The sequence below is a fragment of the Rattus norvegicus genome, chromosome 2, assembly GCF_021556685.1.
Source record: "Rattus norvegicus strain SHRSP/BbbUtx chromosome 2, alternate assembly SHRSP_T2T, whole genome shotgun sequence".
NCBI lineage: Eukaryota > Metazoa > Chordata > Mammalia > Rodentia > Muridae > Rattus > Rattus norvegicus.
The window spans coordinates 245,055,247-245,076,786 of NC_141535.1; the positions used below are offsets into that span (position 1 = coordinate 245,055,247).

The window sequence follows — 21,540 nt, forward strand, 5'->3', positions numbered from 1 at the left end:
AGAGGGAATGTGTTTGGAGAAGAAATGGGGTGGTGGCCAAGCCAGGAACAACTCTATCACAGTACGAGACGGAAAAGGCTCAACCCCCCAGGGCAGGAGAGGAGAGGATGAGCTGCACCCAAGGGAAGGCTGTGAGGGCGTCTATACAGATGTGCAAGTGATTTAATTCCATTAGGAGGCGTGCTGACTGTCCCCCAAGTTCCACTGACCATGTGATAGAGAACAGGAGTTATCAGAGAGATATCCCCCCATGACTACAAACAGAGCCAGGCTAGGAGACTATATGATGTATTTACCAGGTTAGGAAAACTGGGGGTTTGGTTTACGCTCAATGCTAACTTGCTTTGTGACTTAGAGGGAGCCCTAGTCATAGCCCCTGTACCCTTTTCAATTTCACACGTGCTGAGTTTTTATTCCGTTATTCATCCAGGCCAGTGTGACAGTATCACTGCTCTGGGAGGCACACTGAGTGAGGAAGCCCCATGGCCTATGGGATTTTTATTACTGTTCTCCAAAGTTATGTTTAAATGTAAGGCATGTGACAACAGCCATGTCTCTAAGGTGCTTTTGTGTGAGCTCCTCAGAGCTAGAAATGTGACCCGGGATTGCTGTCAACACGCTAGTGTTTGTTCATTTCCATGTTTGTGTATCTACCAGTGCCAAGCCCTGCCCTAACTCTGGGTCTATGAAGATGAATAAGACACAATCCTTGTCCCCAGGCAACCCACAACCCAACAGAACAAGAGTCAGGTGACCAAAATTATACATAATCATGATGTGCTGCTCTTCGGTCAGCTCCTTCAGTAGGCAAAGGTTGGATAAAGCTACCAAGCCATGGCTGGAGAAGTTGCTCACACTGCTTCCATAAAGCCCACTTGAGACCTGGGGATAGACAGCGAGTAGAAAGCCCTCATTTCCATCCGTTTAGAATAAAGATGTTGGGATGCTTCACAAACACCGCCTCCCACCCACCCACCCCCCCGCTGGAAAATCGTAGATTCCCTGACAACTGTTATCTTAAATGTTTGACTGAAGGATGCATTTTGTCCATGCAAAATAATGCAGAAGAGAGTTGGCAATAAGATGGCAGGAAAAATTAAGGTGCTTAAAGCTCCAAGGCAAACATCTCGGAGACACCTTGCCAGCAACAACACTGCAGAGCCCCCCAGGGCTCCCTGAGATCCTGCCAACCAGCACCAATGCGGTTTGGTGCTTCTAATGACAAGGCAAATATTGTGCTCACGTACAATTAAATTCCAGCAGTACTCACACCGTAAAGGATGAGGAAGCACGTGAATGAAAAAGGCCTGAGGGGGCTGCGTGTTTTCGTTTTCTTTGCCTTGTTCATGAGTGGCTACTTTGTTGCTAGGAAAGCAAGATCTCATTAAAACTGGAAGAGACACGGCATCTGTTTTTCCCAGGGCCAGGGCAAGAGGGGAGGGAGGAAGCTCTGGAGGGAAGAACCAAAACCAAAAGTCTAAACCGGAAAGGAAAGTGATTTTAAAACTGTTCGACTGAATTCATAGGCACAGGGCTTATTCTCAGTTTTCCTTTCCTTTCCAGACTGTGGGGCAGCTGTTTCTCCTAATGGATGCGTTCTCAATTTTCAGCAACCAAAGAGGGTTAAACAATGCTCACAACCGTGCTCTTTAGGTCAGGCCATGTTGAAGGCTTGCATACGGCTAAATCTCTTTAGGAAAATAGTTTTCTCTTAGTACAGCGTTCCACCGCAGCTCTCCAAATTGGCAGTTGCATGATTTGCACACACCTTCTCTCGGTTAGATTGGGGGTATTTATCCAATAAGAGCTTGAGAATGAAGATTGTGTGTTTCCTTTGAAAAAAATCCAATGCCTGGTCTATTCAAGCAATCACGCTCTAAATTGATTTCTATGTCCGACCTGTGTAATTTTCAAATCTGTTGAATAGAACTCAAAGAATGAAATTTCTTTTGCCCTTTATGCATGGTTGCAGATGAGGTCTCCATTAAGACCATTTTAGCCTGTGGAAAAATTTAAACGACATGCGAATAATAGCTAAGTTCCAAAGACAGAACATTAGCGCTGACCCTAGGCAAAAACAATATTCAGTAAATGCCCCAAGAAGGCAACGCTTCCTACTTCTACAAACCCTCACTTCCACACGATCACAAACTGTAGCAGAAAAGCAGGCAGTCTTTCTCTCGCAGGTCAAACGCTGTTGCTGTAAAGGCTACGTGACAAAAATGCTCAGAACCGAAACACTACACTTGGATCCCAGTTCTTTAGCCGTGGCTCCTTATTCCGAGTCATCTTCCAAGAAATAACAATGCTGCCAGAACGTATGGCCAGGATGACAGGACAGAGCATGTGTGTTCAGCCATTCCAAGAGAGCCATCTGCTATGTCTCCCCCTCTGGCCTCTCACAGTAAAGAGCCTCCTATCCTCAGGGGCCCCATTGAAAACTAAAGCCAGAAAAACGGCAAGAATAAACCAGTGGTTATTAGTGTAGCCACTATGTGGCAAGATGTTAGTAGATGTCCCTCTGAACAAGGATATGCTTAGAGTTAGCAAAGCTGATACAGAGAGCTAGAGAGATGGTTTAGCTAAGAACAATTGTGGCTCTTGTAGAGGATGCAGGTTCTGTTCCAAGTGCCCACAGGGTGGCTCATGACAATGTGTAACTCTGGTTCCAGTGCCTTTTTCTGACCTCTCTAGGTACCAGGCATGCACGTGGTGCACATACATATATGCAAGCAAAACACGTATACACAGAAGTAAGCTTTAAAAACAGTTGATGCGTGGAAATACTTAGTACAAGGCCTGATGTATCCAGCAACTATATACAGTTATATAATTGTTCATAACTTTAATAAGAGTTATAAGCACTAGAATAGTCATTTTAATGTTCTCTGGGAGATATGGAGAGTTAGGAAAAAACGCATAGCACTACGATGCCATCTTCCTAACCAGTGACACCAGGGTTAAGTGAGATAGCCAGTAGGTTGTGGACGTTTATTAGAGAATAAGGCATATCTTTCTGGTGTCTAGGTTGGCAATTGTGATCACTGTCATGGTCCAGATCCTGTTTCCTACAGCCATCAGCTTTGGCAGGTGTCCCATGGACGTGTCGTAGTCTGACTTCAGAACAGCTAGCTTAGCTGCAAAGTGTCAAACCCATTAGAACAATAATTCCCTCACAGCATTAGACAGGGCAGCTCCATAGCAGAGTCCAGTTATCCCACCGACACCCAGCCCAGGCACTGCTGCCGTCCACATCACATGACGTGTCATGGTGTCCACGTGGAAAAGCACACGGCTTCGTCGGGTTAAAATGGATGAGATAGTCGTCCGAATTTGCTTAAAGATTCACGACTCTCTCTCTCTCTCTCTCTCTCTCTCTCTCTCTCTCTCTCTCTCTCTCTCTTTACTTGTAATAATAAAAATGCAACATGGGAATGTGCATCTCTATATATGAGTGTGCACATCCCTGTGTGTGGTCACCTGTGTTCACACCCATGTGTGTGGTCACCTTGGAGGTCAGGGGTTAACTTTGAGTCGCTTGCTTTGTCATTCTCCACTGGACATGTTTGAGACAGCTCTGTCACTGAGCCTGGAGCTCTCAGATTTGGAGAGACTGGCTGGCCCTCAGGTCTGCTGTCCTCACTCCCACCCTGGGTACTTGGGATAAAGACAAGGTCTGTCATGCCTCCTTTTTTACATGGGTACCAGGGATCTAACCTCAGGGCTCCATACTCGTGCAGCAAGCACTCTAGCCAATGAACCACCCCCGAGGTCCCGAAATAGTTTAATGTATAAATGCATAAAGTGTGTGAGATCTTTTGTCTACTGAGACAGAGCTGAATTTCCTGGACCAATATTTCAAAACATGCAAAATAAGATCCAATTTTTCTGTGCACAGGGGACTCTTAAACAGGAATCAAACACAGACCACTTAGTGTCGTTTTTCCAACTGGAGTTTTTCTTTGGTGCTGATGTGACTTGAAAATCTGCAGTAGACTGAGTCTGGTCCAGGCTCTGTGCTCTGCAGTGAATGTACTTGGTGGGAGGGCAGAACTTGCAAAAACATTTTGTAGCTTTACCTGTTACAAATATCAGTTCACTGAGGACTCTTCTATGGCAGCAGAATCAAGGTGGTGTTGTCCATGTGGGTGGAATAGACAGCAAGGACTCTGCAAGACTAGACTCCATCTTACCTTGTCATCAGGGGGATACAAGGCAGGCTGGGAGACCATTGCATGCAGAAGCTCACCTTTCCCCAAACCTGACTCTCCTATCAATGTCACCTCCGGTCATGAAAAGACCTAATTCAAGGTTGATTTTTTAAAAGATTTATTTATTATATTATAGCTGTCTTCATGCACACCAGAAGAGGGCATCAGATCCCATTACAGGTGGTTGTGAGCCACAATGTGGTTGCTGGGATTTGAACTCATGACCTCTGGAAGAACAGTCAGTGCTCTTAACCACTGAGCCATCTCTCCAGCCCAAAGTTGACTTAAAAAAAAAAAAGGATTGAGACAAACATCCTTAAAGATTCATAAAATCAAATGTTATTTGAAAAACCTGAGAAAGTTATATATTTTAATTTTTGATAAAAACTATACTGATATCCTCATGAAAATAGCCCCAAGGAAAATCTTGTTTGAGACCTCTGGCCTCAAGGCTCAAAACAGAGGTAAGAGACCAAAAAGAGCATTGGTGTATAAACTGATTTCAGAGCAAGTCCAAGTCCCTGACTATAAGATCCTATCTGAAGGGACAGTGGCTGCTCTTCTAAAAGACTCAGCTTTGCTTCCCAGAACCCACAGGGAGGCTTATCTCCATCTGTAATACTAGTCCTAGGGGACCCAGTTCTTTCTTCTGGCCTCTGTGGGCACCACATGCATGTGGTGCGTAGACATACATGCAAACAAAACACCCACACACATATAAGAAATAAAATTAAATAAAAAAAATACTGATGGAATTGAAACCATAAAAAAAAAATCTTTAGGAAAGATCCTGACTACTTGGTATCAGTGAAGGACACACGTTCCCTGGCTCCGATCACAGACCTAGATGTGACAGAAATTAAGAAGATGGATTACTTAAAAGAATGCAGTCAGCTGGGTCATGACAAAGCTATTTTCAGGAATATGTGTACACACTGCAGACACACAGTCTGACTATATCTTTGCATCCATGCATATATGACCAGGAAAAACAGAAGAGCAGAGTTTCCCTTCTGAACTTTGAGCCCCATCCCTCACTCCCAAGTATATCTGTTCACCCAAACCCTCCTGCATTTCTATACCTCCAGGCTTTCTCTGTGTCTCTCCATCTCTCATATTCCTAATCTCTGCATCAGAGAAACGTCTGAATTAAAAGAGAATTAACTCACTCAAAGATCCCTGGGCAGTCTGTGTTGGATTCTGTTTTCTGCAGAGAAACTAGCTATAAATCAAGGTTTCAAAGTGAGTCTTGAATAACACGATCATTAATTCTGAGACAGTAAGATATTACAAATGGAAAATATTTAGAAACCCCTCTATCAGGAACCAGTTTGTTCCTCTAGTCCTCCTCCCTTGAGACACAGCTCTTCTTGCAACAATGGAGAGAACTGGTTGCTGGCCAAGCCATGGCCTGGTGTGGAAGAAATCATATATAGGATATGGTCAGAATAGCAGAATGAACTTTTCAACAGAAATATCAACCCTGCATATGCTGAATTTACTAGAGGATGTTTCTGCCCAGCCACACGGGGGGGGGGGGGGGGGGGGGGGCTGTGTAACCACACCTCTGCTATAGATATTTCGGAAGTTTCTAAATAATTCTCTTTGAGAACTCTGAACTTTTGAGTGTATGTTTTTATTTTATTTTTAAAACCCATTAAAAGTCGTTTGAATTTAAATATAGCACTTAAACTTGGTTAAATATCATCTGAGGTCAAAACAAAATATAGCTTGAAAGTCCTACCCAGGATACGTCGTTCTTCCACCTCTTCCGATGTTGGAGTCTACTCACACATAAAGAACGCACGCTAATGGGAAGAGATAACATGGTTCCCAACTAGTTCTGAAAGTCATTCAAGACTTTTAAAGTAACCATAGGCTCTCTTTAGGTATTTACTTCAAACGGAAATGGACTGATACTTTTTATATGTGGATATTCTGTCCGTTTGTTTGTTTTAACAAAATTCCTCGGCAGGCATGGTGTGTAAAAACACTTGTCACGTAAACCTGAAGGTCTGAAATCAGTTCCCAGAACTCAGGTAAAAATGGTACAATGAAGCGCATCTGTAATCCGGCCCTTCTACCACAAGATAAAACACACATGGAGGCAGAAGAGTTGCTTGAAGCTTGAAGGCCAAGTAGGCTGGAGTATGGTGCGCAGGATCTGAGGAAACAAGGTAAAAGGTGAGGACTGACTCCTCAAAACTGTCCTGACCTCCACATGTGTTGTGGCGTGTTGCGCTTGCGTCCATGCCCCTCCGCCCATACACACGTTCTTTTGTTTTACAAACAGAGGGAAAGGAGTACTCCTGAAGGTTACTGTGTCCAGGCCCAGCCCCTCCATCTGGATTAGCATACTTGGAGGAGGAATGCCAGTAGGCTGAGCTGGCACAGAGCCCGGTTTCCTTGACAACTCGCTCTCCAAATCCGATAGCAGGCGCCACCTGCTGTCCTCATCAAGCAAGCACAACAAGCAGACATCCTGCTGGAAATCTAAGAGGGAGATGCAGGTATTTATGGAGGCAGAGGCAGCTTGAAGGGAATGCCCAAACTGGGATGCAGTAAGCAGGACCAAGAAGGCTGGAAACGGGACGAGGTTCAGAAGATAAGATTACGCACTTATCTTCTTGCCCACATGGGATAGATGGGTTGCTATCAGTGATTGTAATGTAACATAACTGACCTATGTACATGGGGGTGTCTGTGTATGTGTGCACATACCTGCACATGCTTGTGGAGGCTAGAGGAAAACCTTTGTTATTTCTTAAGTGCTGCCCACCTTGTTTGTTTGGTTTTTGTTTTGGTTGATTCTAATGACAAGAAGACAAGGAATCTCATTGCTAAGTAGGCTAGGCTGGCTTGCCCGTGAGCCTCAGGGATCAGCCTGTCTCTACCTCTGCAGAACCAGGATTACGATCTTGTCATATCACCACAGTCTTTTCGTCTTGGTTTGTGTCTTAGTTAGGGTCTTATTGCTGGGAACAGACACCATGATCTAGGTAAGTTTATAAAGGACAATATTTAATTGGGGCTGGCTTACATGTCCATTATCATCAAGGTGGGAGCAGGGCAGCATCCAGGCAGGCATGGTGCAGGAGGAGCTGAGTTCTACGTCTTCACCCGAAGGAAGACAGGAACAGACTGAGCATTCTCAGGCAGCTGGGAGGAGGGTCTCCAAGCCCACCCCCATGGTGACACACTTCCTCCAACAAGGCCACACTTTCTAATAGGGCCACTCCCTGGGCCAAGCATATGCAAACCATCACAGTTTGCTTTGGATTACCAAGACAGAGTTTCCAAGAGCCATGGCTGTCCTGGAGCCCACTCTGTAGACTTCAAACTCAGGCTTTGAGGTCTAAGGTGCTCAAGCTAGACCTAGTGGGGTGGTCTCCCGCTGCGTATGGTCAAGATACGGAATCCTCAGCTCCTTCTGTAGCACCATATCTGCCTGCAGGCCACCATGCTTCCCGCCATGCTTCCAGTGAAGCGCTTTCCTTTATAAGAGCTGCTGTCGTCTCGGCATCTCTTCACAACAGTAGAACACTGACTAAGACAGCTCGTATGCGTTAGAGTTGAAGTAGAAATGTTCTGCTTGTCCCTGGGTGGCTATTCAATTGGCTGTCGGCTGTTGTTTCCAGAAAAAAAAATGTATCTGTGTGGCATCAGTTCCCACACATCACCACACAGCACACAAGACGCCACCACTGCCATACCCTAAGGTGATGTGTGTGACTTAGGATGGCTGCTTCTCCTTCCCATTGCCCTCTTGATACTCTGAAAGTGGCAGTTGAGGCAGATTTTAGGACATTTCGCTCACAAAAAGTGTCATCTTCTTAGCCAAAGGACACAAAGGCAGAAGACCAGAAGACAGTTCCGAGTGAAGAACGGCCCCTGTTCCTCTGCACAGAGCTGCTCCTGCCCAGGCAGGGCTGTTCTGAACCACAGGGAAGGTTTGGTTCTTTTGTGAATGTGTGATCTCCAGGCCTCACCTACAACTGACCCTATGCGTCAGGGTTGCAGTTAGACCCGCCTGCTCCGCATCCCTGCAACACTGACTGTCTGCATTTGTTTGAAGGCCACGAACCTCATCCAACTAGAGCAGTGCGTGCTCTCCATCCTGCAGCATCCCCGAGCCTCCCAGTTTGCTTGAGCCAGAGACGAATCACAAACACAAGGAGGGAGATCCACTTGAGCCAGAGACGAATCACAAACACAAGGAGGGAGATCCACGTAGAGGAATTAAGATTCTTCCCCAAGGTGGTGGAGCTTTTCGCCCTCTCCAAGAGCTATTCTCCCGACTCAAACCCCTGCTCTCTTGAAGTTACGTCTGGAAGTTTGGAATTGTTTTCATAACTGAGATAATTTCTCCTTCTACCACCTGCGCCATCGAGGAGGTTGGAGTTCAATGCAGGGATCTGCGTGAAGAAGACATAGTAGTAATTCGACTCCCGAAGCAGCTTTAGAGTGAGTTAGATCATGTCTGTGGGTGCTGCATGGAAGCTGTACACGGCTGTGAGCATGTGGAGGTTCTGCTGTGTAGTGGGTACAAAGAGGTTGGCATCGGAATTAGGCTGCACCAATGCTCACAGGAAGCCCTGAAGTGAATGTCTGGGAAGAGAGGAAAGGGAGTCACGGGAACAGGCAGGAGTGGAGAAGATACTTTACTGCAACAAGCCTCAGTTTCCTTACTTGAAATGATAAGACGTGGTGGTTCTGGAAGCTCTGTGGGGTTCTCAGAAGCCTTGGCCTGCCATTTAGTGGCCATGTATCCCTGACTTCAGCTTTCTCCAGCTCCTCTCACCTTTCTAAAATAAGGACAATAGCAGCAGACTTCTTGCAGGTTTACAGTGAGAATCACATAATGACATCACTGAAGTGTCCAGAACATGTAGGCACCTGGTAATTAGAGCAATTATTATCATGCCAGGAGCCAGGTGAAGATTCAATGAGATCTTGGGATGGTTAAACATCATTGTCAACTGGCTAGGACTTAGAATCACCATGGAAACCAACATCTGGGCTCATCTGCGGAGTATTTTATTGTACACCTCCTTACTGTGAAATAATTTTCACTCAAGCAAAGTTACATGCATGCATACATGTTACAGCAGAACACCATTCAGAAGATTTCAGAGAAATGTTTTGCCCAACAACCAATGGTCTGCGTCTTGTCATGCATGTTGTACAAGGCACGATATTTATTAGAGAGCAGCCTCCCAGTGACAACTTCTGTAAAGAGAGCCTCCACAGGTCATGGAAGCATAGCTCAGAGAAAGAAACAGAGTAACAACAACCAGCCTTAACGACTGTGGGAAAGCTTGTCAGAGAACAATAGCTCTAAAGTTCAGGAAGGCAGTTACCTCTTAAGCAGGAAAAGAAAGCATTCAGAGAGCACACAGGTGGCTAGCACCGTTATAACGCTGGGGGCTGGCGCACAGACACTCTCTTTATTACTGTCTATAATTTCATCTTTAAAAACTCTGTATAAGCATGAAAGAAGAAGGCCGCCCAGAGAGAAAGCAAAGGCCAGAGAGACATACGGGAAAGCCAGTCGAAAGCACATAATCATGATGCATCGTCTTTCTGGTGTGCTGTGTATCTGGCTTGTTAGCATTTGGGGGAAGATATATGGATTTGGAGGAAATCTGTGCTTATCATTCTATGGAGATATAGTTATTGTTTTGTTTATATCGGTTGCATTTTGGTATCAGTTTAAGACTAGCTGCAGCATTTTCCAGTGTTTTGTGATAGCTTAGGTTGTGTGTGCTGTTTTTGGCATTTGGCCACCTCGAGGAAATTGAAAGAGTTTTGAAGAGGACACATGTTCAATAGTCCTCGAAGGGTTTAATTACAAGTCACAGAAAGAAGGCTGGAGAGATGGCTCAACAGCCACATGTGCTTGCTGCTCTTCCAGAGGTCTGGAGTTCAGTTCCTCCCTACATCGGTTTGCTTACAACTGCTTGCAATATCTTCTCCAGGGAGTCTAATGTCCTCTTTCTGGGTCCCATGGAGACCTACACAAGTATACATGCAGACACACACACACACACACACACACACACACACACACAAAGACACACGCACACAGAGGCAGACACACACAGATACACACATGCATAGGCAGGCACACACAGGCACACACACACACACACACACAGGCAGGCACATACACAGGTACCCCACACAGACACAGGTACCCCACACAGACACAGGTACCCCACACAGACACAGGTACCCCACACAGACACAGGTACCCCCCCCACACACAGGCACACACACAGGAACACACACATAGGCACACACACACATTAAAAACAATGAAAATTATAGTATAATATACCAAAATCTGTAGGCTACAGAACAGTATTTGTGAGTCTGTAGCAGTAAACACATATATTAAAAACAAAACAAAACTCTCAGAAAGACTAAGAATGCTCTTCGACAACTAAGAGAAAAAACGAATTAAGCTGACATTTTGTATAAGGAAAGAAATAAATATAACAATAAAGCAATACACCAAATAGATCAGATCAGAATGTAAAAAGATACAAAACGTCAAAGAAACATGTAAACAAAACTAGAGATGAAAAAGGAGACGTTACAACTGACAAGCGCAGGAGGGCGGGGAGCAGGGAGTACTGTGAACAGCGGCTGTCAGACACTGGAAATCACACACGACAGAAGGTGTGGCAAAACACTGGGAAACTTCTAAGCTACCCAAGCCCAGCAAATATAAACAAAACAATAACCGCACCTCTATATTATGATGAGCACAGGTCTGAATCCATGTATCTTCCTCCAAATGCTAGCAAACTCACAGCATACCCGAAAGGCATCATATCCATGCACGATTCACACATAGGATAAAAGGATGGTTCGACACAAGGAAATCAGTAAACAGGGATCTAAACAAATTGTTATATTAATAGAATCAGAAAAAAAACATTGCATAAAAGTCAAAGCTCGTCACAATAAAAACTTTCAACAGATCGACTATAGGAAAGAATATAACTCAAAATACTAGGGCTACATATTAAAACCTCTGAGCCAGGTTCATACTGAATGGGCCAATCTGATTTTATTTCATATAGAATTAGAAATCTAAGCAATAGCAATGAGGCCAGAGGGAACAGCAGGATATTCGAATTGGAAAGAAGCTAATTCATTCTTTCAACACACGTTCACACATAGAAAACTTAAACACAAACTTTCTAACCTTAAAGCAACTTCAGGAAAGTTTCAGAACTCAAGAGCGATATGCCAATCAACAGCATGTTATACTGAATTTAATACTGAGTCTACGAGGAAAGGGTGGCACAGCAGTCCCATTCGTAACAGCCACAAAAATTATTTAGAAAGTCTTCTACAAGAGAATGTAAAACACCGATGGGAGTATTTATAGAGGACGCAACAAAGCGGAAAGATTCGCTGAGCCCAGAGAGCACAGCTCAATGATGTGAGCTAAATTAGTACACTGAAACCCCCACGCCTAAAAGGCAACCCACTAATGACAATCGTAGCTAAAGTGCCCAAAGGATGATGCCGAAAGCGATGTGAGTTCTGACATTTAGAACATAGCATGCAGGGGCTGGAGAGATGCTCAATGAGTAAAACCAGTTGTTGGCCTTGCAGGGAACCCAAGCTCAGTTCCCATTACCTATGCTGGTCAGGACCATCTGTAACTCCAGTTCCAGAGGCTCTGAACAGCCGCTTCTGGATCCTAAGGGCACCGAGCGCACACATGGTACATGTGTCTACACATGGTACATGGTACATGGTACATGTCTACACATGCAGGCAAACACCCATGTGCATAAAAAACAATAATGTTTAAAAGCGTAAAACGTATGCGTAGAAAACACTGAGTTGGTTGTTGCTGTCAGACAGAAGCAGCCTGCTTCAAGTACACAACGTTCTGCTGCAGGTTTCTGGTGAGCACAAAGGAAAATCATTAGTGTAAGGAGACATAGACACGCGGGTTTTTTTAGCAGAAGGGATTCCAGTTCTAGTAATATGGGAAGCCACAGCGATAGCAGCAACAGAGGAAGAAAAACCCAAAGTATCTACAAGGTCAGCAGGAAACAATAACAGAGCAGCAGTAAAGTCCCTGTCTTCCGGTAACTAACTAGAGCACGCGTGGATTAACGTCTCTAGTAAAGACACGCAGAACGACTCTGTGGATAAAATTATCAGACCCAGTTACAGGCTTCCTGCAAGCCATTGCATCTCGGGTAAGTGCACACACAGAAGAAAGCGAAGGTCGGGAAACCAAAAGGGAGTAGGGCTCAGTGTCCATTTAGAGCAGACAAAATGGTTTTAAAGAACTGTCCAAAAGAGATACAGACAGATGTTAGTCAGTGATGGAGGGATCAATTCAAGATGTAAGTAAACCCAAGAGAATAAAAAATACATGTGTGTATGTATATGCTGTATATATATGTATATGATGTATATGTATATGATCTATATGTACATGTACATGTATGTGTATGTGTATATGATGTAATGATGTATATGTAGTATATGTATGTATGTATATGTATATGTATGTGTGTATGTATATGATATATATGTATATGATATGTATGTGTATGTGTGTGTGAATATGATGCATATGTACATGATATGTATATGTATGTGTGTATGTATATGATATATATGTATATGATATGTATGTGTATGTGTTGTGAATATGATGTATATGTACATGATATGTATATGTATATGTGTATACATATGATGTATATGTATATGATATGTACGTGTATGTGTGTATGTATATGATGTAAATGTATATGTATATGTGTATATGTATGTGTATGTATGTATATGATGTATATGTATATAATATCAAATACAAATACATCTGAAGGGAGAGGTTAATTGTTATAATAAGAGACTTTGGTAACTCACTTTTACTAGTAGATGAATATCTAGATAAGAACTTAATAAGGAAGTCCTGAGCTTGAACAGTACTTTAAACTCAGCAAGCCTGGCAGACATCCAGCACATTCTATCCATCAGCAATAGAATATACATCCCTCTCAAAAGCACTCGGGACATTCTCTAGGGAGCACTACATCTTAAGGCACAAAAGAGGTCTCTGAAAATTAAGAAGACGGAAACCATATGGATTCAGCCGGGCGTGAATTGAAGCGACTAACAAGTCTGTCCCGCGCATGTGCAGACTCCATCCTGCGCATGTGCAGATTTCGCTTGGGCCTCTGCTCTCTGAACAACGTTGCAGCATCAACTATCTGGTTGTTTACCACATGAAGGATGTGTGCAGGCGAGATGCAAACATGACACAGATCTTGAGCAGCCATGGGTGTCGGTACCCACGGGAGTCACCAGAGGCAGAGTCCCCAGGTCATGCAGTGCAACTCTCCATGGAAAATAATCAACAGGTTTCTGAGTAAGCAATGGAACCATGATGTGGTTGAAAGGGAAATTAAAATTTGAGACAAACAAAAAACAGAAACAGAACACACTAAAACTTATGGGGGTTAGCAGAAGTTTCTAGGAAGTTTATATTTATAACTGTTCGCATCAGAAAGAGAGAGAAAAGAAAAACCTCAAAACTGCTTGGTGTGGCCGTCAAGGAACCAGCAAGAGGACCAAGCCAAACTGAGCACCCTGGCTTACTCACAGCACGTGGATGAGGGTCACTGGCAGGGATGTGGCTGCCTCACCAGCAGCACATTGGAAGGTCTTTCCCCGGGATGGATGACGGCTTCCCCATAGTCACATAGATGGAGCCTTTTCCTTATGCGTCCCCAGTTTATGTACTCTAACCCCTCCCATGCCTCGATCCTCCCGGGACTGTGTAATTAGGGCAGAATGGAACACGGATGGCTGGAGGAGTAGCAGGAGCCTCAGGTGAGGGTCCAGTGACCCTCCCTGACCCCTGCTCCTAGGAGGGAATGTCAGTAATCCCCAGGCCCGTTTGTGGTGAACGTCAGCAGGCATAGCTGATCTCATGAAGGTGATGGCTATTTGTTCAAAGGACTCCGAAGATGAAGGTCAAGGGTCCGTGTCAGGAGGACTGAAATGGACTCAGTACTGCCCATCACACAGGAGGTGAATGGAGCCAACAATATTGTACATCTCGAATTTTCTCTACTGAACTGCTCAGATTACTTACTCCAAAAGTGACAAGCGTCGAGGCACAGGATCAGCTGATTACGTTCATTTAATCGCCCCACATTGTATTTATGAATCACAGCATTACCCTGCCGCCCACGGATACAGACATGCTTAATTTACAATGAGGTAAAGAAAGGAAGAAAATTTACCTGCGTTTTTATCAAAGGTTTACTGTTCACTTGTAACTTCTGAACTTCAGATGCCCAAAAAAATGTGATAAAAAGGTAGATGGTGGGGTTGGGGATTTAGCTCAGTGGTAGAACGCTCGCCTAGCAAGCGCAAGGCCCTGGGTTCGGTCCCCAGCTCCGAAAAAAAAGAAAAAAAAAGTAGATGGTTTCCGTGCCGATCTCAAAACCCAGAATAACAAGTTGAAATCCTGGGGCTCCATCTCTCTCTTGGTCCTTCCCAGTTAACAAAGAGATCAGTAGATAAAGACGGGAAAGGGATATATCCAGGCCTTTTCTGGGACTTAAGTATGTGAGTAAAAGCAGAGATAAAGAGGCAAAAGCAAGGAGGCTGATGAGTGAGGGTGGATGCTCTGAGGGGCCTCAAGTTACTCTGTGAGGCTGTTAAATACAATGGCTGCCTGACCTTTTGTTCATCCCTGTGTCCAAGACAAGCCCTGGAGCCCTTCAAGGTTTGCTTTTTCTTTTCTTTTTTCTTTATTTAAACCAACTGAGTCTATATAGGTAAAAAGATTTCTGTGCAAAAGATGCTTGAAATCCTCGTGAGGAAAAAACTGCACACACGTACACAGGGCTAAACAGAGGAGTTTTCCCACTGTCGGGAATTTGATTTAACCCAGCACAAAATAGGGGGAGGATTCCTGGGAAACAAGGTCTCTGTCTGTCTGGATCCTGTGTGCAGGGTTTCCTGGTGCAGGACCTGAAGAAGCCCATTCACTAAAATTTCCAATGTTCTTGGATCTGAGCAAGTCTGCTTTGTGAGCACACGTGAACACACACACACACACACACACACACACACACACACACACACACACACACCAGTGCAGGCCCTTCTTTCTGAGTGAGGCAGGACAGAGCACAGCTGGGGCCAGGACAGAAGACCAGCATCTGCCATTTTGCCAACACCAGCTCAGCTCCCAGACAGCAGAGACAGCCCCCGTCATACCTCCTGCCAAGTGTCTCTGTGTAGTCCCAACAGCAGCGACAAGGGGATGGCCACACTGGTGAGGACAGCCAGAGGAACTACTTCATCTAATCTGTGGTCCTGGATCTACATGAGACTTAGAAGGTCTAATGTGTATTTGGCAGGCATTCGGGGAACCACTGAGCAGGATGCAGGCAGATAAGGTGCCAGGAGGAGCTGGGAAGCAGCAGTCACGCAGTGTATTCAAACCGGCTGGCAGCCGAGCCTTGAACTCATCTGAGCTCCCATGTGTGCGCACAGCTTTTACAGCTATCCTTTACTCAGATCCTGGTCTGGAGGGGGCGCTGTTCTATCAACTTCCAGGAAGGTCACTCTGCTCTCAAAGGAACATGGGGGCCACGTAAACTGAGAAAAACACAAGATATCCTGAAAGTAAAATTTCTTCCTGTTTCTGCTGTTCTTGCCTCCTATCTCAACTTCACAGTTCTTCCTGGGGCTTCCTTTAGTTACATTGTTCGTTCTTGTTCAAAGTTTACACTTCTGGCCGCAGGGTAAAACATTCCTTTGATGCCCAGCCTGACCCTTCCAGGCTTCCGGGCTGCACCCATTAGCAGGAAAAGGGCTGCTCCACAGTCTCGCTAATGATGATAAGCTGAATTGGCTCAAAATGTAATAAATTTGGTAGCCTTATCCCGTCAGCCTTCTAAACCAGAGGAGAGGGAGTTCCCCATTCTCCAAAGAGGTGGAGATGTGGGCAAGTTCTCCTTGAACACTCCTTAGAGAATGTGGGTCTCTCTGCAGCTCCTTAGACTTAAGGGGAGTAAAAATAGGGAAAAGGAGCCACAGGATGGGATTGTAACTGAATGGCAGCAGGCAGACGACAGCTAGCAAAACAGACAGGAAACTGCTAAAGCAACAATGGGGAGAATGTGAGAGGCGAAGCGTCTTGGTTATGGCTCTTCTTGCTGTGCCACAAGCGGCCTAGGGGAGAGGGAGGTTTTATTTTGTTTTTAATTCACTTTTCATCCCAATCACAGCCCTCCCCTCTCTTCCCAGTGTCCCTTCACATACCCCTCCTCCCAAACTTCCTCCCTTCTCCTCTGAGAAGGGGGGCAGCCCCCTGCCCTGGGTACCAACCCACCCTGGCACATCAAGTCACTGCAGGACTAAGTGCATACCTTCCCACCGAGGCCAGACAAGGCAGTCCACTTAGGGGAACAGGATCCGCAGGCTTCCCTCACTCCAGTTGTGGGGGACCTGCATGAAGAGTATGCTAGCTGCACTTCCACTGCATAGATGCAGGGGTCCTAGGTCCAGCCCATGTGTGTTCAGTTTCTGAGGTCCCCCAAGGGTCCAGGTTAGTTGACTCTCTTCACCTTCTTATGGAGTCCCTATTCTCTTAGGGACCCTCAATTCTTCCCCAAATTCTCCCACAAGACTTCCCTAGCTCCAGCTAATGTTTGGCTGTGGGTCTCTCTCTGCATCTGCTTTGGCCAGCTACTGGATGGAGCCTCTCGGAACACAGTTATGCTAGGCTCTTGTTGGCAAGCACAATGGAGTATCATTAATAGTGTCAGGGATTGGTCCTTGCCCATAGGATGGGTCTCAGTTCGGGTCAGTCGTTGGTTGGCCATTCCTCAGTCTCTGCTCCGTCTTTGTCCCTACACTTCTTGTAGGCAGGACAGATTTGGGGTGGCATGTTTTGTGAGTGGTGTCCTTATTCCTCCTTAGTCCTGCCTGGCTATAGGAGATGTCCACTTCAAATCCCCCACTGCTAGGGCTCTCATCTAAGCTCACCCACATACACTCCCTGGAGCCTCCCCCATCCCAGATCCCTGGCATGTCCTAGAAATGCCCCCACCTCACCCACTGCTGATTTCTGTTCATAAGCCCAGCCCTCTCCTGGCTCTCCCTACACCTGAACCCCCACCCTGTCCCCACCCCTGTCCCTTCTCCCTGCTCGTACCTCCCTCCATCCACCTCTGATGCCTATTTTATCCCTTGTGAGTGAGATTCAAGCATCCTCCCTTGGGCCCTCCTTTTATTTGGTTTTTGGGTCTGTTGTTCTGTAACACAGTTCTCCTATACTTTATGGCAAACATCCGCTAATAAGTGAGTGCACACCATGGGTGTCTTTCTAATCTGGGTGACCTCACTCAGGGTAACGCTTTCTAGTTCACTCCATTTGCCTGCAAAATTCATGATGTCTTTGATTTTAATGAAAGGGGCTCGCAGTTCCCAGGTACAGTCCCTCATGATGGGAAAGGCACAGGATCTGAACGGGGCTGTTGGCCACACCCCAGTCAGAGCAAAGGGGGGATGCACACCAGAGGTCAGCTCACTCCCTCTTTTTCTTTTTCTTTTTCTTTTTTCTTTTCTTTTTTTTTTTTTCGGAGCTGGGGACCGAACCCAGGGCCTTGCGCTTGGTAGGCAAGCGCTCTACCACTGAGCTAAATCCCCAACCCCTCACTCCCTCCTTTTTACTCAGTGCATGGAGTTGTGCGTCCCAGCCATGGAGGGCTTCCATGCCCTCCCGTTCTAGGCTCCCGTGAGTCATTCTGCTCCCACCTGAACGGAGTGGTTGTCTTGTCTGTTTTTCCAGCCTGAGTTCTTCCTGCTCATTCTCCTCGGAGTGGGTGGTGGCCTCTACCCCCCCCCACTTCCCTCAGCCACTGTCCTAGGCTTTTTGCTTACCTGATGGGCCCCATCTTTAGGCTCCCCTAGCCACATTCTAACCTCCACAAGCGAAAGCCACAAGATCAGGCACAGCACCTACTTTGTCCCAAGATGAGTTTTGACCATCTCTAACCTAGTAGAACTCTCACGTGGCCTCCGAATTTATACAGATGTCAAACTCTTAGACCTACAGAGGCCGTCAGTTCACAGACATGATTGAAGCGGCTGGGTAGTGACACACTAGAGCAGGCAGGACAGCAGTGAATTAGAGACCAGAGCCCACGGGAGAAGACAATCACCCTGAGCCTGCTGTCACCACGAGGGAACAAAGCAAGGCCCCCCCGTCCCAGAGGCATAGGCTTCTCTGAACCTTCTTGATCTTTTTTTAAAAAGCTTGAACCATTTACACATTAACTCTACCCCACACACACACAGCAGCAAGCTCGTGCTTTCACGAGGGTCATGTGAATGGATGGACTTCCTCAAGCTCCCACTCCCTCTGCCCACAGAGCTGGCTGGCCAGTGGCCATGTGGTAGCCAAAACCTCAGACCCGCCACCCTGACCACAAGTAGCCAATCCCAACCACAGTGCACCACACAGATGGTTTCCACATGCCACTCCGAGGAAGAGATCCAGCTCTGCTCACTCTTCTGTCTGCGGGTTCCGTGGGATGGGCCTGTTGTGGAGGTGTCTTTCTCCCGTGGTATGGCCAGGTCTCCCTCCCCCATCCCCCTGGAGCTGAAGTGCTTGTTCCTCAGCTGCATCAGCTAACAGCGTTAAACTTGTAAGCGAAGGGTGTTGGGTGTACCTGGAAGAGAATGGGGGACAAGAGACACAAAGAAGGACGCCAAGACTAGAGTCTGATCAAGGCGACAATTTTATTTTTCCCAAGGCTGAATTTATACCATAACAGGGGTAACATTGAGAGAGGGGAAGTGTGAAACATTTACGCAGGCCAAGGACACAATATTCGTGTGGTCGGGGAATCGGCTGATGTTGACAGGATGTCAGAAAGGTCACAGGTTTGTCATATCTATTAGTCAGCAGGATGTTGGTTTTTCAGAAAGGTTACAGGTCATCACACTGGGTATCTTGACGTATCATATTATTATTCATTTTGATCACTAGATTTGTATTAGTCTACTGCAGCTGGCTGGGGGTTTTCCATGAACCCAGTCATACTTAATGCTAACCATAATAATAACATCAATAATGGAGGGCTTCAAGGGCATCGCTCCCAACATAAACTCATCTTCCTCGTAAGAGAACTCCTCACTCGAGGCCGCTCTCCTTAAACACACCCAGTGCTTATTAATGTTCTTTAGTGCTGGTGAGCGTGGAGGCCTGGCGCTTTCTTTAGCTTGCTGAGCTAGAAGGAGCACCTAACCCAGAGCTCCTGCAGTTCAGGGAAGCTCATCTGTCAGTCCCCGTCAGGAATTTTCCTTCCTTTGCTCCCTGCAGATGTGGATCCCAGCAGCACACCCAGCAATGCCCCTGCAGATAGTCTCCTCAGAGCCGGTGACAGACCCCCCCCCATTCCCCATTCCCCATTCAGTCTCTTCTGCATAAAGCATCCCTTCTGGAAGTGTGAAGCCACCTAGGACCCTCATGTCACCGTCCGTCCCCCACACGGGCTATTAAGGTCTCAACCCCTTCCTGTTCTAGGTCCTCATGAAGCCAGAAGGTTCATCTTCCTTTTGCTCTACTGGACTACTTCAGCGAAGTGTAGAGAATACGTTTGTATGTGGTGGGGAAGGGAAGGAAACCCTCAAGAAATAAGACGGTCCACAGGGCTGGAGTGGTATCTCAGTTTGGAAGATCACGCAGCTCTCCCAAACAACCCGCCTAGATTCCCAGCACCAACTGAAGGTTCACAATCGTCTGAAACTCCAATCTGAGGAGAGCCGATGTCTACCTCCCGCAGGCACCAGGCACGCATGTGGTGCATATATGCAGAAAAAGATACACATCCATATAAAATAAATACAATTTAAAAACAACCCCTCCGACTGTAACACCCTCCCTGCATCACAGAGCACTCAAAGCTATATGTGGGGCTGGGGGTTTGACCATGGCTTTATCCCTATGGAGCTCTTGCTAGGCACCCTTATGTCCTCACATCTCTAGAGCTGGATTCCAAGCCTGGGTTTAGGTGTCAGATATCACACATGGGTTCTCCTGGTAGCTCATGGGCCAGCTGAGCTGTCTCCCCTGCCCTTACAGTAACTAATTCTTGTTAACAGTTTTATATCAGTGTTAGTCTGTTATGCCTGTGCCTTGAACCTGCCATTCATGGACAGAAGACTGTGTTGCTCCTCTGTTTAAGAATTCAGTGAGACTGGGCAGTGCTGGCGCACACCGTTGATCCCAGGACTTGGGAGACAGAGGCCGTCTCAGAGGATCTGAGTGGGAAGCCAGCCTGGACAGCCAGGGCTACACAGAGACCCTGACTCAAAAAGAAAACGATGCCCTCTTTCGTGTGTTCTTTGGTAGAGTTGCTTAGCATATTAATTGTGTGGAATTTTTATTTTCCTTACCCAGAACTACCCCCATTGAGTCAGGACCGCTTATGTTACATGCCTGTGTTCCCAGTGATAAGCAGAAGGCCTGACGTATAAGCTTCCACAATGCTTGCTGGAGTCAGCTGGATTCTGCTTGCACGGCCAATGAGAAATATAGTAGCATCATTTTTTATGACCTCTTCTTTCAGGATGGGGGAGGAGGGGATGGCATTAGCACTATCCAAAAAGTCTCACAGGGCACAACTTCAAAGATCTCTTCCTCTTACACTGTTATTGGCCCAAGGAATTACAGCGTCGCCCCTGAGTTTGCATAAGTCTGCCTAGCTCTGAGAAACCCTGTACACTGTTCTCTGGGCACAATGAGTCAGGAAATGAAGTGGGGATGCTTGCAGGGAATCTGTGACCTTAGCCATCCAGTGACTGAAGGGAAAGTCCTCAATTCCAGTGCGAAGAATCTCTTTGATGATGCTTCCAGCACACGCTGTGGTGGTCTATAGACAGAAGCTCTCAGAAAGCTCCAGCCGACAAAGGGCCTTTCAATGCCCTTCCCATCACCATATCACACCCAGCAAGAGTCTGGTGACAGGGTCATCGTCTCATAGGATAAGAAGATGTCTATTCATTGGGAGAGGGAGTGCACGGGATGTTCTACTAGAAAACATCCCAGGCATGAAGCCAGGAAATGGCTTCAGGTAGCAGGTTGGGAGTTTTGACAGGCACCTGAAAAGCACCTTGGAGCCTTCCAGGAGAAGTTTCACTTACTAGCAATGCCTTTTCAATCAGGAGAAGCCTACAAAACAGCCCTAACCATTTAGCTAACATCATAGAGAAAGGAAAAAAATCAAACCCAGACTTAGCCTTCCAAAGCCCC

General features: G+C 46.1%; 1 long non-coding RNA gene across 8 annotated transcripts; it reads right to left on the minus strand.

The window, feature by feature from the left end:
• Positions 1 to 4,322: 4,322 nt before the first annotated feature.
• LOC147996631 (uncharacterized) lies at positions 4,323 to 16,099 on the minus strand. 8 transcript variants are annotated; one of them, XR_015672730.1, is made up of 5 exons: positions 15,492 to 15,762; positions 10,966 to 11,116; positions 8,901 to 9,107; positions 8,296 to 8,626; positions 5,861 to 6,375 (listed from the first exon to the last, which is right to left on the minus strand). It is a non-coding gene; the product is annotated as an uncharacterized LOC147996631 (long non-coding RNA). The 8 variants fall into 8 exon arrangements; XR_015672731.1 differs by having other exon boundaries at positions 8,901 to 9,016; positions 15,492 to 15,579; XR_015672734.1 differs by lacking the exon at positions 8,901 to 9,107 and having other exon boundaries at positions 15,492 to 15,766.
• Positions 16,100 to 21,540: the final 5,441 nt, after the last annotated feature.